Consider the following 19,897-nt stretch of genomic DNA (forward strand, 5'->3'; position numbering starts at 1 on the left):
GTTTGCTAGAGTGCATTTGGATGATCCAGAAGAGGATTGGGAGAATGTCATATGGTCAGATGAAACCAAAATAGAACTTTTTGGTAAAAACTCAAATCGTCGTGTTTGGAGGACAAAAAATGCTGTGTTGCACCCAAATAATTACCATACCTACTGTGAAGCATGGGGGTGGAAACATCATGCTTTGGGGCTGTTTTTCTGCAAAGGGACCAGGACGACTGATCCGTGTAAAGGAAAGAATGAATGGGGCCATGTATCGTGAGATTTTGAGTGAAAACCTCCTTCCATCAGCAAGGGCATTGAAGATGAAACGTGGCTGGGTCTTTCAGCATGACAATGATCCCAAACACCGCCCGGGCAACGAAGGAGTGGCTTCGTAAGAAGCATTCAAGGTCCTGGAGTGGCCTAGCCAGTCTCCAGATCTCAACCCCATAGAAAATCTTTGGAGGGAGTTGAAAGTCCGTGTTGCCCAGCGACAGCCCCAAAACATCACTGCTCTAGAGGAGATCTGCATGGAGGAATGGGCCAAAATACCAGCAACAGTGTGTGAAAACCTTGTGAAGACTTACAGAAAACATTTGACCTGTGTCATTGCCAACAAAGGGTATATAACAAAGTATTGAGAAACTTTTGTTATTGACCAAATACTTATTTTCCACCATAATTTGCAAATAAATTAATAAAAAATCCTACAATGTGATTTTCTGGATTTATTTTTCTCATTTTGTCTGTCATAGTTGACGTGTACCTATGATGAAAATTACAGGCCTCTCTCATCTTTTTAAGTGGGAGAACTTGCACAATTGGTGGCTGACTAAATACTTTTTTTCTCCACTGTATATTCTTCCCTGGTATATTTGTGTGTGGTATACTGTTATTCTACTTGTCTGGTCAAAAGTAGTGCACTAGGGGATAGGGTACTATTTCGCTGACCAGGGCCCATAGGGCTCTGGTCAAAAGTAGTGCACTAATTAGGTGAGAGGGCACCATTTTGGACACATACAAAGACCATTATAAGCGGGCATATAAAGAGTCTACTACATATACATTTAATACAGGCTTTATACAAATGTTCTGTAGAAATAGCCTCTAAAATATATGGAAACAGACCATAGATGTATCAGATTTTGTTTTCTTGGAAAGCTGTGAGTGCTATTATATCATACAATATCAGAACTTGTTGCATTTACAACTTGTCTAAGTCCTATCATCAACTGATTTGAGCCAGTGTATGGCTGTGGATTGACTGCATTGTTTGAATGAAATGTTGGCATATTGGCAGTTAATTTGAAAAAATTTATGGAATCATTCCTCTAAAACTGTCTGGCTAGCTACTGTCCTGTAGGTTTTCACTCCAACCCTAATCTAGTACACCTGATTCTAATAATTAGCTGGTTGATTAACTGAATCAGTTTAGTTACAACTGGGGTTGAAACGAAAACCTACAGGAAGGAAGGAATAGCTCTCCAGGAACAGGGTTGGCCAGCCCTGGCATAGATACATAAAGGGGAATGCCCATTACTCATATTTAAGTGATAATGCCCGAGAAGCCATATATTGGCACCTGTGCCGGTGTTTGGAGGATATTGTAGTGTATTGACAATATGATGGTGTTAAAGGTTTTTAGATGGAACTGAAAGAATGTTGGTTGTTCAGGCCAGAGGGGGGATGTTTTATGATGTTATTTGAAATGTGCCGCTTGGAGGGTGACGCCCGAGGGGAGACTGGTGATTGGCCAGAAGAGGGGGTAACCCTTATTTTGGTATTGTCTATATAAGAAGGGTTTTAGACAATAAACCCCAGAGCAGCCCCTAGAATGGGAGGACACTGCTCTCCAGACCTCGCGAGTCTGTCACCCATGCTGAAGCTTGTGATCTGAATAAACCTTATGATCAATGTTCAGTATGAGCAGACTCCTTTTGTTGACAGCAATAATGACCACCATTCATCATATACGACATAATGGCGCCCAACGTGGGGCTGGGTTTGCGTCTCTTCCTTGTTTCAGTCAACCGCCGGCCTAACTCTCTCTGAAGCATGGCCGGAAAAAGGGTGAGTGTTCTTACCGCTTCGGAGTTTGTTAGATTGGATATGACTTGTGTACACTGAAGAGATGTTCCATTTCGACCTGGCCTCGGTGGCGTTGTTGCTGGTCGACTGGAGTCTGCTAAAATGTTATTTCATTGGTAACTATAGACAATGATAATTTAGAGTGATAAGTTTATATTTCATTGGTAACGGATGGCAATTAGGATTTAGAGCATAAATTTATATTTCATTGGTAACTATGGGCAATGACAAATTTAGGAAAACGGTAGGAGACATTTATATTTCATTGGTAACTATGAGCAATGATAAGGTTATATGTCATTGGTAACGGGTGACAATGGTTGGTAAATTCAGATATGCGCATTCTTTAGGGCACTGGACCGCTTGAAGACCCCGAGGGGGCCATTTTAGATAATGGGCTGGCAAACCCGTGTGTACGTTAGAAGGTATATTCGGTGAGTTTTTGAAGAGAACTCGGGTTGGTGGAATTTATCTGATTGTGATCCGGATTTGACTCTCATTCGACGGGGTGTTTGATTAGGTCTGATTTCTCGGTGTAATTGTCATTCATTCTCGGCAACAAAAACGGTAGGAGAAATAGGTTTAAAATAATTAGGCCAGTGCAGGGTGGGGGATTGTGTAGTAAGCCGCAGTTAGCTAGAGGCTAATGCTAATGTCGGCTAAATGGGAGTGTGTTCCATGCTACATGGTACATCGTGGCTAAGGCTAAGGCTAATTGTGTTGTGTGCTACATGCTAACGTATCCTTAGAGATTCCATTGCGATGGATTAAAGTCTCTTAAATGTGTCTCTGTGTTTAAGTCAGGTTATATGTTTTGTGAGCGCTGTTAAATGTTGTTTGACTATAAGGGGAAAAGGGAAGTTACAGCTGGGCTGTTATTCTGTCTGTTTGGGGAGAGAGAATAGAAAATCTTCCTTCCACGGTGAGAAGGGATTTTTGAATGGTTGTGCGCATGCGTTTAATTTTGCGATACTACCCTACAGAAAGGGGGAGTTTATGACACAAGATTAAGACACGTGTTGATTTTACGGGGCTAAAAACTACGAAATGAGGTTGGGCTAAGCCTACAAAACAAAATGGTGGGTACAGGTCATAGGTCCCATTTGGCGTTACCCTGCAAGAGGGAAAATAGACAGACAGAGGAGAAATTTTAACATGATGATTCTGGTTTAAACTGCGATTGGTTAAAGATGAAACTTGTTTTGTAACCTATTGAATTTATAAATTAGATATATGGTAGCGGATTATAATAAATTTAATTAAATAATTAAATAACGGATTAAAATAAAAAAAAATGTTTTTGAGCGATCTATTTAATTCTGAGTTTAGTCTTAGAGTGAATAATGTAGAACGAATGAATATTGAATGGTTGGAAATACTCAGTGATGGCATTAACTACTAAAATGTGATTCTGTGTCTCTGTTTTTTCCTGTCATATGAGTGGAGCGCTACGATACGACAGGAGAGAGAAGGGGTTAACGTGTGGCTGACGTGTGCGTCACGTGACAAGGTGTGACGAGGCAGACGAGAGGATCAGATCAGGCTAGTACACAAAATCATCCTAACAAAATATGTGATGTTATGACGATTTCACATAGGCTTGGCAAATACAATTTCATTAAAAATTGCATTTTGGAAGCTCTGTGTATCACTGGGGTTTGATTACAGATGTGTTGGGAATCAAGGATGGATTGAGGATTGTTCTGTAAATTTAAGATAACTTATCTGATAGAGCAAGGGGTTATGGGAATGGTAGTATTGAAGGGTTAGAGGCTTTGTTTTTGGGGGATTGCTTTGAAGTTGACTAACTTCATTTACTTGCATTTGATGGGTTGGGGTAAGATAGCCAACACTAATGGGATATAGGATATAGGAATAAAAATTGGTTTTAATTATTCGTGATTTTTATTTGGATTTATTTGGAGTTGTTAGGGTTATATTAATAATTTAAGGGGGTAAGCCTTAGGCTATACAGTCTAGAATAACATAGTTCACAATAAAGGAATTTAAAAGGGTTGATATAGGGGAAAATTGACTAAAATAGTAATTATTTAACTAAGGTAGTGTTAGGAGAGACTAATGGCAGATGTTAGTACACCTTTCTCACATACGGATTCAGCAGAAAGACATCATCCAGCAGGGTGATTATGGCATCAGAGATGAAGATGAATACAAGCAGAAACAACGATAAAGATGAATCCAAAACTCCAGAAGGAAGAAAAACCGAGATGTCTGGGAAGTTAAAGAAGATGAGTGATGATGAAGAGGTTATGCATGGGTGGATATGACTCTGTGATCAGAAGGAAGTTGGCAAGAGAGAAACGAAGGAGACCAGAGATTCGAGTTCTGAGGAAGAAAGCGATGAAGATTTGGAGATTAAAGGTGTTTTATGTTCAAGAGGATTTTATCCTCCAATGACTGGCAAAGAAGAAATAGGAGATATAGACCGAGGCGTATCAGGCCTGGAGGAAGAGACGACTTTGGGAGAGGTAAGGGAGCTAGAGGAACAGCTCGAGACGCTGAAGATACAGAAGAGACAAGGAGAAAACCTGCGGAGAACATTTTTAATCCCAAGAATTGGAGGAGAAGAAGAATACATTGAGGCAAAGATGCTGAAGAAAAGCAAGAAGATGATGGAAGACGATATTTGGAGGACAGAACTTAAAATATAAGCTTTTGAAGAATCCTGATATGTCAACAACAAAGAACAGGACGAAGAAACTCTGAGAAGTCAATCATACAACTGGTGGAGAAGAGAAGCTTGTGTGATGAAGAATCAGGGTGAACCAAATCAACAATCACGGTTACAGCTTCAACTGAACAATATCAAATGCAATTATACCAGCCAAGGGGGGATCAGATGTTCCATATCGACCGCCAGTTTCTGGACAGACACAGAATTGGAGGAGGAGGAAGAACAGAGAACATTTTTAAGGAAGATACAGGGGCAATTCAAGATCACCTGTTAGTGCCTAGAAGAGACGAAGGGGTTATGTTCGCTGAGAGAATTGATTAGAGAAGAAGAGAAAATAGCTAACAGTTGAAACCACCGACCAGAGGACTATGAGAAATAATGGTGAATAGTGTAAAAACTTATCTGTGTTCAGCCTAAAGAGGTTAAACATCTCACTAATTGATAACTAATTAGGATAGGGATTTGAGGTAGTAAAACAGTTAATTACTCTTAAGGTACTAATATTAGAAGATGCTGTTATGGCAGTGTTGGGAAGAGATGCATGGTTTGAATGGAATTGTACAATAAGATGTACACTAGACTGTCTATTAAGACAATCTGTCTGAAAAGTTAAAAGGGGTGACTGTTTATTCTGGGTTACATTCTTACACTAAGAGATTTCAGGCTAGGCTAAAAGGTGTTTAGACGTTTGCCAAGTCTGTGTGTAATGAGTCAGAAGCAGGTGGGGAACTTTCCCAATCACATATTCCAAAAATTTGGTGGTAAGGGATTTTGTGAAAATCAGGGGAAAAGGTTTTAAATGTTATGAGAGAAAGGATTAGATTAAAATAAGTTAGGGGTAGGCTAGGTTGAAGGGACTCTAAGACAGTAAGCCAAGTTTCAAAGTTAGTAGTAAGAGAGAGAACAATGGTTAAGGACACTGTAGAGTAGGAAGATCAAGGTAATTATAGGGGTATTTTGTGTAATCAAAAGTTTGAAAGTCAGGGATTTAGAGATAGGACTGAGATTTGGGGAAAAAGTGACACTAGTGGTGATAGATGGAAGTACAAGTAAAGAGTTCAAAGTCTTAGGGGAAAACTAGGAGTAAATAAGGACATTAACACTTCAGTCTATTAGAACAACAGGGAGAAGCAATTTAACTCTTTCAACATGGACAGTTATTAAAGCCATAAATATATCGCATTTGATTATAAGGGAACCAATACAGCACCAATTTTAGGGGGAAAAATACTTATTAGGGTTTAGGATGGGGACGTTTCTCCCATATGGAGAGATAATTATGGAGAATAAGTATTGTTATCAGGACCAGGAGTAAAAGGAGGTATAGTTTAGAAGAGGGTTAGGAGTGACTGTTCACTTATGTTGCGTAACGTTACAGAGAAAGGTCAGGGAGAATATTTGTATACTTATCTAGTGCAAGCATTAGAAGTTGTTCCGGTTAGGAATTATTGGTTAAAGGGCTATGTAATTCATAAAGTAACGCTTATAATGGAAGAGTTAAGGTTTGTGGCCTCCACAGTCACCAAAGGAGTTCAGGAAGAGTAGATTACCGTCACTCCAACAGTAGATAATACACCGAGGATAATGGGAACCTTTGCACTAGAAGTAATTAGGGTTGATACAGCAACTAAATCAACTACTTTAATGGTAACTTTGGAAGGGATTAATGATACGATGTAGGGAGTATGGCATCGACAACAACTGTTCTGAAATTAAAGGGGGTTAGCAAGAAGGACTCAGGGGTTATGTTACGGATGGAGAGGGCTGTCAATGATAGTACGAATAGGGTTAAAATAGGAGAACAGATAGTAGTAGAGAGAATATAGATTCATCATGGAGGACAGGATGAGGTCTTTGATTTTGATGACAGACAGGGAGAGGTATCTGATCAGTACCGCTCGTTCTTCTGTTGTGGAAATTAGAGATAGATTAACTCATTCTGTAAGATCAGTGAGGAATCTTGAGGTCCATGTCTGTTGAGGATTCCAGCACCAGACATGTTAGACGGTCGCGCGGCCTCTATCAGGTGTGGTTCAGTCTTATGATTTGTCATGACTGTGGTATCAGCAACAGTCATTGACAGATAGAATAATGTCGTTGTCAGAACAGTGGTTTAAGTCTAGGGTTAGGTGGAATTGGGTTAAGTGAATTAATATGGGAATTGTTAAATGGGAAAGGAAAAGCAGGTAACAACAGAATCCTGAAGTATTCAGGTGAAACATTGAGGGCTAAAAGTTGTTTTATTCTAATAAAACATATGAGGTAAGGGGTGTGTTTATGGGAAGTTCAGATTGGGATGTTATATGATAACTTTGGATAAGCATGACCTTAAGGGTAGTAATGAGAAATATGTTACTTTTTAGGTAGCAGGTAGTAAGAAAAGCAGGACTTTGATGGTTAAACGATTAGCTTTTGACTGACAATGTGACTATGGAGAATTTTAGAGATATTTGGTGGGTTTGTGATGATAAAATATATATTCTTACATTATGGATGGAAAGGATTTTGTTACATGTCAACGTTGAAGCTTCCATATGAGGTTTTACCATTATAAAAGGGATAGCATTGGACACAGCTAAATCTAGGGTTAAAAGGGTGACATGGCGACATGTCATAGTCTTCAAGCCTATCATTGAAGGATAAGGTCAGGGAGAAGGGGGGACTTTATTCATGGTATGGTGTAACATTTGGGAAGATCATATTGATAAATATTAGTTATACTTTGAGTCCAGATAGTTCAGAAAAGATCACTGGGGTTATAGATGCATTATAAGGGATGTGTTTGGGAGATCTGAGAATTTTTGGTTGCAAGATCAATTAGGCCAGTAGGGGCAGTGATGGGTCAGATTTTAGTTTCAGCTTTGATAACACTGTGATGTTTGTAATTTGTTACTGATCTTTGAGAAAGTTATGATATTGAGATAGGTTGGAGAATGATGCCTGGAGACAACACTCAGATGCCGGTGTTGACTGTTCCTGATCTGGATAAAGATGGACCAGTGGAACTGATGGATAAATATCATTTTTGATAATTTGATCATTTTTCAATTTTTTTTTTTTTTTTTCAATATTTGGGTGATGTTGGTATGATTTATGAATCAAAGGGGGGAATAGGTTTATGTGATTCATGCATCATTTATATATCAGTTTATATTCTTAGTTGATATTGATGTTTAATTTGAAAGTGTTTGTTTTGCAAAAGATACTGTTTGGTCGTTTTTCTTTTCATTCCAGAAGCATTTGGGAGAACATGTGGAGATTGAAATACTCAAACAAAGACAATATGAAGGGACAATATGACTGGAGGAGATGAAACAAGGAGGGTGTGGCTGATTCCATCATCAACAAGTCCATTGGAAGAGGACACTACAGGGAGATGAAGTGTAGTGGACTACATTCCAGTGTTTGCAATGAAATATAGACATGTGTAATACATAATTGTGTCATATTTTTAGGTATAAATTTTTGTAGAATGATGTTTGATGTTATTGACTACATGTAAGGATCTTAGATGTTTTTGTTTATTTCGTGAATGTTTAGGGACAGAGAGGCTAGGAAGGGAGAGTTTCATTGTCCGGTCCTATGGGTTGACCAGCCGTACAATGGATGTTTATGGATAGGATTTTGTTTGCATGTTTGCAGGGGCTTACATGTGTATTTAATTACATCATAGTTTCAAATGCATTTACATGGTTAATGAGGTTATCTGGAGTACCGACGGTGGTTGCCTGGGGCAGAGGGACCGTGAGAGAATTTTACTGTCTTGATTGATATGGATGGATGGCTGCCAGGCAGTTTTTCGCTCTTACACTCCATAGAGATTTCTTCATATGTCATAGTAATGGATTCATACTTCAAAAACAGTTGTTCATATTTCATAGTAATGTATTTACACTCCATAGAGATTTCTTCATATGTCATAGTAATGTATTCACACTTCATAAACAGGTATTTCATAGAAAGGTATTTACGCTCTAGAGAAGAATGTTTTGGTTTAATGTTAAAGATACTCAATGAGATAAATTGTTACTTGTTATAATCTTATTCTGTTTGGTTTCGAGACGTTTAGGTTGTCTCGAAAGGGGGGAATGTAGTGTATTGACAATATGATGGTGTTAAAGGTTTTTAGATGGAACTGAAAGAATGTTGGTTGTTCAGGCCAGAGGGGGGATGTTTTATGATGTTATTTGAAATGTGCCGCTTGGAGGGTGACGCCCGAGGGGAGACTGGTGATTGGCCAGAAGAGGGGGTAACCCTTATTTTGGTATTGTCTATATAAGAAGGGTTTTAGACAATAAACCCCAGAGCAGCCCCTAGAATGGGAGGACACTGCTCTCCAGACCTCGCGAGTCTGTCACCCATGCTGAAGCTTGTGATCTGAATAAACCTTATGATCAATGTTCAGTATGAGCAGACTCCTTTTGTTGACAGCAATAATGACCACCATTCATCATATACGACAATATATTGGCACCTGTGCCGGTGTTTGGAGGATATATTGGCACCTGTGCCAATATATCCTCCAAACACCGGCACAGGTGCCAATATATGGCTTCTCGGGCATTATCACTTAAATATGAGTAATGGGTATTCCCCTTTATTTATCTATGCCAGGACATTATCACTTTTATACAACGGGTTACCAACATATTAAAATAATGATTGATATATTTTCTTAATTTTTTTGGATTAATTTCTTCATATTATTTCATCCTTCCACAAGATATAGTCCCGACACAAATCTAGGGTTGCTACCCAAGCCAGCTGGTCGTTCGTTGTATTGGTTCGGTTGCTAGAGACGTGACCCAGTCGTTCAGTCTTTTTGTTCTGTATCTATAGACGGGACCCAGTCATTCAGTCTTTTTGTTCTGTATCTATAGACGCGACCCAGTCGTTCAGTCTTTTTGTTCTGTATCTATAGACGTGACCCAGTCATTGTCTTTTTGTTCTGTATCTATAGACGCGACCCAGTCGTTCAGTCTTTTTGTTCTATATCTATAGACGCGACCCAGTCGTTCAGTCTTTTTGTTCTGTATCTATAGACGCCACCCAGTCATTCAGTCTTTTTGTTCTGTATCTATGGACGCGACCCAGTTGTTCAGTCTTTTTGTTCTGTATCTATAGACGCGACCCAGTCGTTCAGTATTTTTGTTCTGTATCTATAGACGCGACCCAGTCGTTCAGTCTTTTTGTTCTGTATCTATGGACGCGACCCAGTCGTTCAGTCTTTTTGTTCTGTATCTATGGACGCGACCCAGTCGTTCGTTCTAAATGTTTCATTGCCATACTGGCTGGCAACGTTCGTATCCCTTCCTTGCTAGCTACCCAACTACGGCTAACGTACAGTCACGTCAAACTGTGCAGCCAGAATAACAACAGTAGCTGCATTTGCATTTGTTTAAGCTGTTTTCTAGAGACATTTTATTTGGATACATCCATAACAATGAGCTAATGAGGTGTGATTTGGCCTGGCATAGAAAATGTGCTCTCTCGTCAGGACACTGTTGTCCAGAGGAGCTAGCCAACAACACAGCTAACACAATCACTTTCAAGGGAAGCTGGAAAGACTGCAAACTAGCTGCACTTCCTGTCTGTCTCGTCCCGAATCCCTACACGTTCATTGCTATGGGACAGCTGGAGATCGAATTTGAATATTGAAACAATGTTGCAAATGTCAGAGACAGACAGCAAGGTTTATACAAATCTCCGCTGTTGAAATGTGAGATAATGTCAAGATGCTTTTTATAGTGAAGATCAAGTTAATAAACAGCCTGGCTGGGCTGATGAGAGTGGATTGCGCAGTCAGTTACAACCTACAGTTGTATAATGACCACTAGATGCTTCTATAAAACTGATAATAAACTTTATTGTGACTATATCACATGTATAATATGTCAATACAAGTTTAAGGAGTGTGTGTGTGTGTATGTTTGAGAGTACACAATGCTGTTATGTTATTATTAAGAAAAAAACACCTTCTCACAAATCCATTCGAATTTCGAGTCACACCCAAAGTCATTCCATGCATGTAGAGGGATATTTTGTACACCTCCATATATCATAGCACAGTCCTTCTCTCCAGCAGCAGAATCAGGTTTTGACCACCACCAGTACCTACAAGGTAAACACCAGTGATACAGTTAAACCTTGTGGTAAAAACATAACCCTGGAAAATATCCAGATGTTTTTCCACTTTAATTGTTCAGAGACTTTTTATAAGAGTAGTTATACATTTTATGCTTTGGTCAGTGGTGTGCTGTCCACCCATTTCCAAGTTCCCTGTGTCTCTCTGTCAGGCAGACCAATCCAGATCCATTGATCAAATGTAGTGAGAAATACCTTTGTTGAAAAAGATACAACAAAAATAGTATATAATGAAGATTGATCATATCCATCTATCACTCCTTCCTTCCCTCCCTCTCTCTCTCCCCCTCTCCCTCTGTATCTCTGTCTATGTTGCTCTCGTTCTCTCTGTCTCGCTCTCAAAAATTCTTATTGCTTTATTGGCATGACAATAAAATGTACATATTGCCAAAGCATACTTTGGAAATGGAATGATTAATTGACAATATTAACATCATAAAAACATAATCTAGATTGTAAACGAAACATGACAATCAGTAGAAACAATAACCAAGGGTGGGGGGATGGGGTTGTATTAGAAATGGCAATCAGCAAGAAAATAAACATACAATGGACAATAGCGTTAACAATAACAACACAATGGCATTGCAGACAAGTGCAGGTTGGTTGGTTGATCTTATGGCAGGCAGCAATGTAGTGCACTGCCAACCCACAGTTCTCTGCGTCCTCCCCCAACAGAACGGGAAGCTTCTTGTCATCTGAGGTCTTGGAAGCTTTTAATTGTGGTTTCAAATTGATTTAATAACATATGTTTTCCCTCAAATACTCTCTCTCTCTCTCTCTCTCTCTCTCTCTCTCTCTCTCTCTCTCTCTCTCTCCTTCTTTGTTTTCTCTCTCTTACCTGTTCATCTTCGCTGTTTATGATCACCAGGTCTGCTCCTCTCTTCAGACAGTCCTGTCTGGCGTAATACCAAGTGTTCACCTCAGTAGAGATGTAGTAACAGCTGCAGCCAAACATCTGCCATCCTTCCGTACAGGTTTTCGCTGTTAACGGAACTTTGACAACACAACATATTGCAATACAATCAGTCAATTTCATTCTGTTAGAAATATTATTATTTAGTGCGATGCTACGAATATGGAGTTTTTGCCCCCGCCCCTGTCCTACCCCTCTGAAAGCTTTTTTCTCAAATCTAAGGATCCGAATCACGTTCTGCTCATATGTTATTTTACACGCACATTCACGTTTTTCTCTTTACTCACCCTCTTCTGAACCCTCAACCAATTTGATCATATGATGATGTAGCCTATATTTCTGATCAGTTGCGATTTGAATAAAAGTTCCAAAAATATACACTACCGGTCAAAAGTTTTTGAAAACCTACTCATTCAAGGGTTTTTCTTTATTTTTACTATTTTCTACATTGTAGAATAATAGTGAAGACATCAAAACTATGAAATAACACATATGGAATCATGTAGTAACCAACAAAAGTGTTAAACAAATCAAATAGCCACCCTTTGCCTTGATGGCAGCTTTGCACACTCTTGGCATTCTCTCAACCAGCTTCACCTGGAATGCTTTTCCAACAGTCTTGAAGGAGTTCCCAAATGCTGAGCACTTGTCGGCTGCTTTTCCTTCACTCTGCGGTCCGACTCATCCCAAATCATCTCAATTTGGTTGAGGTCGGGGGATTGTGGAGGCCAGGTCATCTGATGCATCACTCCATCACTCTCCTTCTTGGTCAAATAGCCCTTACACAGCCTGGAGGTGTGTTGGGTCATTGTCCTGTTGAAAAACAAACGATAGTCCCACTAAGCGCAAACCAGATGGGATGACGTATCGCTGCAGAATGCTGTGGCAGCCATGCTGGTTAAGTGTGCCTTGAATTCTAAATAAATCACAGACAGTGTCACCAGCAAAGCACCCCCACACCATAACACCTCCTCCTCCATGCTTTACGGTGGGAAATACACACGTGGAGATCATCCGTTCACCCACATCGCGTCTCACAAAGACACGGAAGTTGGAACCAAAAATCTCAAATTTGGACTCCAAACGGCAAATTCTTAAGATTGTCTTTGTCTGTCTATGGCTATTTGAACTTGATAATAATATAATAATATGCCATTTAGCAGACGCTTTTATCCAAAGCGACTTACAGTCATGCGTGCATACATTTTTTGTGTATGGGTGGTCCCGGGGATCGAACCCACTTTGGCGTTACAAGCGCCGTGTAATTGATCTGAAATGGATAAAGCAATGGTTGCTTTCGAAACCATTTCCTACTTGTTACCCAGAAATAAATGATAAGCATAATTGTACTTGTCAAACTTACAGGAGACTGACAAGCTAATGATCCCAGCCAGTAGGAGAACACACAGCAGCCCCAGAGACACTGCAGCAACTAGGAAGGGTCTATTCCATGAGCTATCAGAACCTGACCAGAGAAGGACTTTATATTAACTACAATAATATGAACTGTCTGGATATAACGTAAGGGATAAAAGGATGGAACATGTGTGTGTGTGTGTGTGTGTGTGTGTGTGTGTGTGTGTCTTACCTGAGAGTCCAGGTTGAAGTGTGCTTCTTGGGATCACTTCATTCCCAGTCTGGTAGTAAGGAGAAGTATCTGGAGTTTCACACATGGACTCTTCAAAGACATACAGCGGGGAGAACAAGTATTTGATACACTGCCGATTTTGCAGGTTTTCCTACTTACAAAGCATGTAGAGGTCTGTAATTTTTATCATAGGTACACTTCAACTGTGAGAGACGGAATCTAAAACAAAAATCCAGAAAATCACATTGTATGATTTTTAAGTAATGAATTTGCATTTTATTGCATGACATAAGTATTTGATACATCAGAAAAGCAGAACTTAATATTTGGTAGAGAAACCTTTGTTTGCAATTACAGAGATCATATGTTTCCTGTAGGTCTTGACCAGGTTTGCACACACTGCAGCAGGGATTTTGGCCCACTCCTCCATACAGACCTTCTCCAGATCCTTCAGGTTTCGGGGCTGTCGCTGGGCAATACAGACTTTCAGCTCCCTCCAAATATTTTCTATTGGGTTCAGGTCTGGAGACTGGCTAGGCCACTCCAGGACCTTGAGATGCTTCTTACGGAGCCACTCCTTAGTTGCCCTGGCTGTGTGTTTTGGGTCGTTGTCATGCTGGAAGACCAAGCCACGACCCATCTTCAATGCTCTTACTGAGGGAAGGAGGTTGTTTGCCAAGATCTCGCGATACATGGCCCCATCCATCCTCCCCTCAATATGGTGCAGTCGTCCTGTCCCCTTTACAGAAAAGCATCCCCAAAGAATGATGTTTCCACCTCCATGCTTCACGGTTGGGATGGTGTTCTTGGGGTTGTACTCATCCTTCTTCTTCCTCCAAACACGGCGAGTGGAGTTTAGACCAAAAAGCTCTATTTTTGTCTCATCAGACCACATGACCTTCTCCCATTCCTCCTCTGGATCATCCAGATGGTCATTGGCAAACTTCAGACGGGCCTGGACATGCGCTGGCTTGTGTGTTACTAACGGTTTTCTTTGAGACTGTGGTCCCAGCTCTCTTCAGGTCATTGACCAGGTCCTGCCGTGTAGTTCTGGGCTGATCCCTCACCTTCCTCATGATCATTGATGCCCCACGAGGTGAGATCTTGCATGGAGCCCCAGACCGAGGGTGATTGACCGTCATCTTGAACTTCTTCCATTTTCTAATAATTGCGCCAACAGTTGTTGCCTTCTCACCAAGCTGCATGCCTAATGTCCTGTAGCCCATCCCAGCCTTGTGCAGGTCTACAATTTTATCCCTGATGTCCTTGCACAGCTCTCTGGTCTTGGCCATTGTGGACACGTGTATTTTATACAGGTAACGAGTTCAAACAGGTGCAGTTAATACAGGTAATGAGTGGAGAACAGGAGGGCTTCTTAAAGAAAAACTAACAGGTCTGTGAGAGCCGGAATTCTTACTGGGTGGTAGGTGATCAAATACTTACGTCATGCAATAAAATGCAAATTAATTACTTAAAAATCATACAATGTGATTTTCTGGATTTTTGTTTTAGATTCCATCACTCACAGTTGAAGTGTACCTATGATAGAAATTACAGACCTCTACATGCTTTGTAAGTAGGAAAACCTGCAAAATCGGCAGTGTATCAAATACTTGTTCTCCCCACTGTAGTTACGGTTGTCAACTCCAAACGGTTCCCCTAAAACATCTTCATTGGTATAAACAATGTCCCCAGACATCTCCATGGTTACCACTGTCTCTGTATGCTATTTGTGACGATGGACAGGGAACTATCATACCAGGAATATCTATAGAGGGAAAATGGAAAACAAAGGGTAGCTGTTGACATATTAATATCATACATAACAGCCGCATGCAAATTCAGGGCGTTTCCAGAACTCCTTTAACAAACAGATTCTTGTTGGATAGGACAGAGTCAATGAAGACTTCAACTGGATACATGGTCATGGAAACAGATCAGACACGGAATTACAAAAATGTTTATAAGTTTATTATAAGACTATAAAATGGTTATTACAAGTGCATCGACTCAAGAGTGGATAAGCATGAAAGGCTGTATACAAATTCCTAAATTCAGGAGCTTACTTAAAGGGATTGTTCACCCAAATTACAAAATGATACATTGGTTTCCTTACCCTGTAATCAGTATATGTACAAGGTATAACAGCAATCTATGCTTTGGTTTCCAATTGCTAACCAATTGCTAACGTTTTTGCATATGTGGCACAAATCCCATTCAAGTCATGGTCAAACATTAGCATTTGGAAACAGTGCCAGGAATAATAAACCAAAGCATGGGTGGCTGTCCTACCTTGTCCATAGACTGCTTATAGGGTAAGGAAACCAATATGTCATTTTGCAATTTGAGTGAACTATCCCTTTAATGCACTTAAGTTGCAGGTTTTTATTTAGGTTAGGTACACAATGGATAGATTCAATGGATAGATATCACACAGCACTCAGTTCGTTTAGCTGAACACAGCAAACCTGGCAACCAGGCAACTACAATAACTACAGAAAGTAAAGCTCAATGTCAAATATTAGCCTTCCCCTTCAAATGCACAGACAGCTTATAATACATCTAAACAATTCAATAACCGCTTGTGCATTATACTTTGTTGGCCTCCAAGCTGTCACACAAAGGAAACAAACAACCACAGTCTTTACTGTACTCTTAGTTGATCAAAATCCAACAATTCACTAAAAACTCAACCTTTACAGTTAACAGCGTGGCAGCTTGGAGTCCAGCAGTGACCTCTCCCTGATCCGGCTTGCACCCAGAGCACACCATGTGCTCTTCTTTTGTAGGAAGGGACACGTCTGCTCAATCACTTCGTTAACCTGAAAGTAACCAGACAAACGGAATCTATCCAGAAGCATATTCAATAGCAACACAGGACTATCTTCACCCTGTTACACTCCCCCTTTCCTTTCAGGTCCTGCAGATTTGTTTACTCTGTACATCAACATGTTCAGCAGGTCCAGGACTACAAACATGGGTCATTATAATGTCCATACAATTGATTTTACACTACAAGCTTGCTCCAAGTGGATATTGAGTGTGGGTAGGTTTAACCAGTGAGGATGGAATGACGACAGAAACCACCGGGGCTCTCTTCTCTCTTAATGAATCTGATTGGTCGAGGAGTTTTTGATCGTTGATTATCTTTTGGGACCCATATAAGGGATCGACAGCCAAATATGAGCATGTGATATTGTGCTTATATGTAACTCGACAACAAAGACTGACTGTCAAAGATAATAAAGTAACTTGATTGGTGATACAGTAAACTCCTGATCCAGTGTATGTAATGATGGTTTGGTACTGTTGAGAATCTTTGCACTAAATCGAAGCATGCAAATATCTGTAGCAAATAAGAATAATATATTTGAGTAACATCACTGCCAATCTTCTCAACTTTGACTGTTAGAGCCTTATTTCCTGCATGAACCTCCTTCAAAATAGTCAACAGGTCTACCATCTCTTCTGTCTGTTCCTACAGTGGGGGTTCGATATTACTGACACCCTTGATAAAGGGTGTCAGCCTGGCCAATCGGGGGAGAAGGGCGTTGGTCAGGGAGGTGACCAGGAACTCGATGGTCACTCTGACAGAGCTCCAGAGTTCCTCTGTGGAGATGGGAGAACCTTCCAGAAGGACAACCATCTCTGCAGCACTCCACCAATCAGGCCTTTATGGTAGAGTGGCCAGACGGAAGCCACTCTTAAGTAAAAGGCACATGACAGCCCGCTTGGAGTTTGACAAAAGAAACTTAAAGGACTCTCAGACCATGAGAAACAAGATTGTCTGGTCTGATGAAACCAAGATTGAACTATTTGGCCTGAATGCCAAGCGTCACGTCTAGAGGAAACCTGGCACCATCCCTACGGTGAAGCATGGTGGTGGCAGCATTATGCGGTGTGGATGTTTTTCAGCGGCAGGGACTGGGAGACTAGTTAGGATCGAGGGAAAGATTAACGTTGCAAAGTACAGAGAGATCCTTGATGAAAACCAGCTCCAGAGCGCTCAGGACCTCAGACTGGGGCGAAGGTTCACCTTTCAACAGGACATAGACCCTAAGCACACAACCAAGACAACGCAGTAAAGGGTCTGAATACTTATGTAAATGTTATATTTCCGTTTTTTATTTTTAATACATTTGCTAAATCTTCTAAAAACCTGTTTTTGCTTTGTCATTATGGGGTATTGTGTGTAGATTGATGAGGGGGAAAAACCAATTTAATACATTTTAGACCTTGGGAGTTAGAGGCACACACTTTGAGACTCTCTAGCCGCAGCAGAGGTTACCCCAGGTTATAAACTGTCTGTTCACACCTCTACCCCTCACCACGCTGTTTGGTTGGTAGGGGAGGTTGCTAGGAGGGTGGACGCCTGATAGCCCTTCTGAGAGGGCAAGCTCCTCAGTCTCTCACTGCAGCCCCAGGAGTCAACAGAAAGTTGACAAACCTCCTGGCTGTTCCAACAGAGAGGGCGTCACCGGTGGACCTCTCCCTCATGGGCCTTGCTCAACCTTACTCTGGACATTCCTCTACGAGTGTTTAGTTGCTCAGTAACCAACATAACCAATTTTGCAGAGTCAGCGATCTTCTGCTATAATTGATGCCCAGTGTGTATTACTATGTAACTACATGTCTATACCCACCTTCGATGTGAATGTATCTTTGTTACATCCTGGTGTAGTATATCATGTTACATAGTCCATTTATCCAGTCCTGTGTACTTCAGCCAGGCAGTACAGTCTTGGCCCATTGTTTGCAAAGGCCTGAAGATAACCGCCATGTTTGTGTGTTATGCAACCCAAGATGGCTGCCCACATGGCCTTACTATTGTTTACATGCTAGCCTAGCATTGGTAGCTTAGCATGCTACTTCTAGATGCAATTGTTTACACTGCTGTGCTGTATGCTATGCTAGCCCTACTAGCCAATGCTATTAGCTGTACTCTGTATAGCAACCCACAGCCTTTGACATACTAGCCTGGTGTGCTAACTGTTGATGCCTATGCTAGTCTGCCTAGTTCCTATTGTGTGTTAGGTTAGCCTAGCCCCCTGTACATAGTGTGTTTATAACCTGTGCTATGCTTAGCCTGTTAGGCCTTTGCTAATTACTTAGCGCTACATGTACATTACTACCTATGTACATTCCTGCTATATTGCTACCGTAGCACTGCATTGCTATAGCCTTACTGCTATATAACACATTGTAATACCCTATCCTACTATCTGTATTGATCCTTTTGCACTAACTCTTTTGACTCATCACATACGCTGCTGTTACTGTTTATTATCTATCCTGTTGCCTAGTCACTTTATCCATACCTATATGTACATATCTACCTCAATGACCTCGTACCTCCCCACATCGACTCAGTACTGGTACCCCATGTACACGGCCAAGTTATCGTTACTCATTGTGTATTTATTCCTCATGTTATTATTTTTCTATTATTTCTCTTTTTTTCTCTCTGCATTGTTGGGAAGGGCCCATCAGTCAGCATTTCACTGTTCGCCTACACCTGTTGTTTATGAAGCATGTGAAAAACAAAATATGATTTTTGATTTCGTTTGTGTATTTCTCTCTCTGTTCTAGAAACCACTATCACTTAGACTTTCACTAGTCCACTTCCTGTCTGCTGTGTGTGTGTGTCTTGTAGTAAAAAAAAACGTGTGAACTGTGTATCTGTCTCTATCGATCCAGTATCCCTGCACATATGGAACTGGAACTGACCCTGTGTATAGTATAGTATATTCTATTAGTCTATTTACTAGTATAGTCTATTTACTTTATCGTGTTCTTCTTCTTTCTTATTTTTATATCTGGTGTGTTTTTGTTCTACCTTGTTATTTTAGTATTACATTGTTATTGATTACTGAATTGTTGGGGTTAGAGCTATAAAGAAAGGCATTTCACTGTACTTGTGCATGTGACATTAAAAACTTGAAGCTACTTGTAATTTCCATCCTCTAGCCAGGGCGCTGGGACAGTTGTATCTCTATCAGAGACCATCACATGTTGGCGCTCTTTTTCACAGTTCGTTTCACACGCACTGACTACGTTTTACACGTTTGTATAGGCTAATAAACAGTTTTTCCCATGTTTAGGTAGCCTAAAGGAAAACAGTCACATTTTGAAGAAAGACATGCTTAGGGAAACAAGAGTAAGCATTTAGGGGTAATGATGAACCCAGACACTTCCACCGTGTTTTCGGATAGGCCTATATCAACCAAAATACAGAATGATTTGATTGAAGCTGTTTCTAATGTAAGGACAGACAAATGGACTTCATTTACAAGTAAAGGTAGGCCTAAATGCATTTTACTTTGCAATTTGCGGGTATAGGCTACTGTTGGCATTGTGCATGATGACTTGTTGTTTTTGCTGCACATTTCACGCCAGATCGATCTGTGTGTTCTCCAACGTTTTTAGGGTGATCTGGTGTTGTGATGTGCGATGCTGCTTTTTCATGTTTGATGAGACCTCGCAT

The sequence above is a fragment of the Coregonus clupeaformis genome, unplaced genomic scaffold, assembly GCF_020615455.1.
Source record: "Coregonus clupeaformis isolate EN_2021a unplaced genomic scaffold, ASM2061545v1 scaf1104, whole genome shotgun sequence".
NCBI classification, from domain to species: Eukaryota; Metazoa; Chordata; class Actinopteri; order Salmoniformes; family Salmonidae; genus Coregonus; species Coregonus clupeaformis.